Raw genomic sequence first — 2,495 nt, 5'->3', positions numbered from 1 at the left:
AGACTCTGGACTGAACCTGCAAAGCTGCAGAAATATTCTCGAGCATAAAGGAGCTCTCCTTTAGAAAAGGAATCAAAAGTGTAGTCAAAGCTTGGGCCTTCTTGTGAACATCAGATGGACAGTGACAAAAGGCAGGTAATAGTCCCCAACACCCACGGGCATAAGCCTACAGTTCTTCTCCAAATACTGATTTTTTAACTGGCAAAAAGAACAAATTAATTCCAGATGTAGGTAAAGCAACTTTTTGGATGCAACTCTCAAGTCTAAAACAGGAAACTGAGGTTTATCCCGACTCCACTGTTCTCAATCAGAGAATAGATAATGATACTTCGCTATTTAATTGCCATAGAAAGAGTTACTATTTATCCTATAACCATGCTTATTTGTAAAGTATTAGATTGTACCACTGAGTCAAACATACAAAATCACAACAACATATGCCTACCTTTTGATGATGCCTGTTCGAAGGACACAGCAAGTGGCACCACATGCTTCATAAAGAACCGAAGTGATGATCCACATACATATTTATTTAAAACAGAAATCAACCAACTGTTTGACAAAGAGTAATCCTTCGTATTCAGGGAGATGGGTACAGCGCAAACAGTTTCTCTGGTCCCATAGCAATAACAGTTGATCCTATGCACTCCTGAAGCTTCGTAGAAAACAAAGAAGGAAAAATAATTACAAAAGTTTTAGGTTCATAATGTTTCTGAACAACAACTGCATTTAAAAGATAAGGAAATCATTCTTACTAATAAACCAAAAAAATAAAGTACCTAACATAATAAAGTGAATAAATGAGCTTCTTGAAACACGAGACTTACATTTTTTGTATCATAAGCACCCCCAGAAGCAACAATCATCCAATCAATAAGTTTAAGTATTATACCCTCCGCACAGAAGTCCAAGACCTCACCTAAAGACATAAGATGCAAATACAGTAATAACAAAGAACTGTGAAAGAGAAAATTGCTAACAAATCCAATATATTCCCACAAAGTGGGGTCTGGGGAGGGTAAATTGTACGCAGTTCATACCACTACTTCATAGGTAAGGTAGAGAGGTTGTTTCCGAAAGGAGAAGGACATAATATAAGAACAAGGCACAATAGGTATAACAAAAAATAAGCCTACCACAAAGGAGCCAAAACAACAGTTTGATATACATAAATAAATAAAGTTGATAACTACTGCAAATGAATATGTTTTACCGCATATGTAATAGAAGCCCAGTTCACTACCAAACCCCCAATGCAAACGAAGCCAAAATCTCTAGTGTGTATCAATCTTATATACTAAATAACCCAGTAAAGCTATAACCTGCAAAACAGAAAGGGATCCATTAAAGATACTTCCCACAGCACTACCTACGATAATACCTAGAATGAATTATAAAATTGTAAACAGGGTCACTCACGTACAAGCTGAACTGCAAGAAAGACGAACAAAATGTCTCTGGTCACAAAGAACCGAAACTTTAAGGTTCACCATTTTCTTTGAAGATCATTAACTCTCAAGTAAAAGGGAGCCTTGGAGGTCGTACAATGGGAAAATGCAAATCCTTCCTGTAACAAGACAAACTTTAGGGAGCGGTTTCAATTTGATAAATAAAGCTTACAAGTACTAAGTAAGAAGTAATTCGCCAACAGTTGCAGCATTTGCCTATAATGATACAAAAAATAATAACTGATTGTAGGCTCGCTCTAGCGTTGGAGACAGTATGCACATACAACAAATGACAGCATGTAAGCACGTCCATCTCAAAGCTATTTAAAATATACAAGTATAAATACATACAATTTGGTTCCGATCATACTGTTTAAAGCATCAATGCATGTCTAATAAGTTTCAGGCGATGTTGCTCGTACTCTCCAAGAAATGTTGCTGCGCTCGTGTCGGATCCTAAATAATGCAGTATTTTTAGAGGATCCAACAAGCACCCGACAGCTTTTTTGAAGAGTCCGGGCAACATAAGCCCCAAGTTAGCAAAGCCAAGAGGTAATAACGCTTAAACTTCTGAGGAACAAACAATCTGAAAACATACCTTAACAGCACGCCACTGATCAAGGCATTCTCGGTGAACATACTTTGATGTATCCCTACATTTACAGGGTGCGATAAAATCCCTACCTAAAAAAGAAAAGTTAAAATAATCATAAGCATCTTGGTTCTCATGCATCAATAAGTTCATTAACCAAAATACACTAATATACTCTGAATATAATAAACAAGGAAAAGCTCGAAAATGATCATTCACTAAAAGATGTTATGTGAATACAAATAACCAAGGAAGAATTCAACAAGAAGCACTTAATAGAATATAGTAATAAGCTAACAACTCCTCTTTGTGAAAATGTTCTTTCTTCCTTCAGTTATTTGAGCTAAATGGTCCAAATCAATCAGTTAACTATTCCTCAATTGCAAATCTGTTATGCTTGCTTTCCATATACATAACCCAAATTAGCTACGGTTTACTTTTATCATAATTCGACT

The 2,495-nt window shown here is 36.1% G+C and overlaps 1 long non-coding RNA gene across 3 annotated transcripts; it reads right to left on the bottom strand.

Moving 5' to 3' along the window:
* Nucleotides 1–6: 6 nt before the first annotated feature.
* LOC124891035 lies at nucleotides 7–2,452 on the bottom strand. 3 transcript variants are annotated; one of them, XR_007049497.1, is made up of 6 exons: nucleotides 2,047–2,452; nucleotides 1,420–1,567; nucleotides 1,214–1,322; nucleotides 828–919; nucleotides 446–655; nucleotides 7–198 (listed from the first exon to the last, which is right to left on the bottom strand). It is a non-coding gene; the product is annotated as an uncharacterized LOC124891035 (long non-coding RNA). The 3 variants fall into 3 exon arrangements; XR_007049496.1 differs by having other exon boundaries at nucleotides 1,424–1,567; nucleotides 2,047–2,446; XR_007049498.1 differs by lacking the exon at nucleotides 7–198 and having other exon boundaries at nucleotides 242–655; nucleotides 1,424–1,567; nucleotides 2,047–2,440.
* Nucleotides 2,453–2,495: the final 43 nt, after the last annotated feature.

This window comes from Capsicum annuum, unplaced genomic scaffold (assembly GCF_002878395.1).
Source record: "Capsicum annuum cultivar UCD-10X-F1 unplaced genomic scaffold, UCD10Xv1.1 ctg2925, whole genome shotgun sequence".
In the NCBI taxonomy this organism is placed as follows: domain Eukaryota; kingdom Viridiplantae; phylum Streptophyta; class Magnoliopsida; order Solanales; family Solanaceae; genus Capsicum; species Capsicum annuum.
This window is presented reverse-complemented; position numbering and strand designations above follow the sequence as displayed.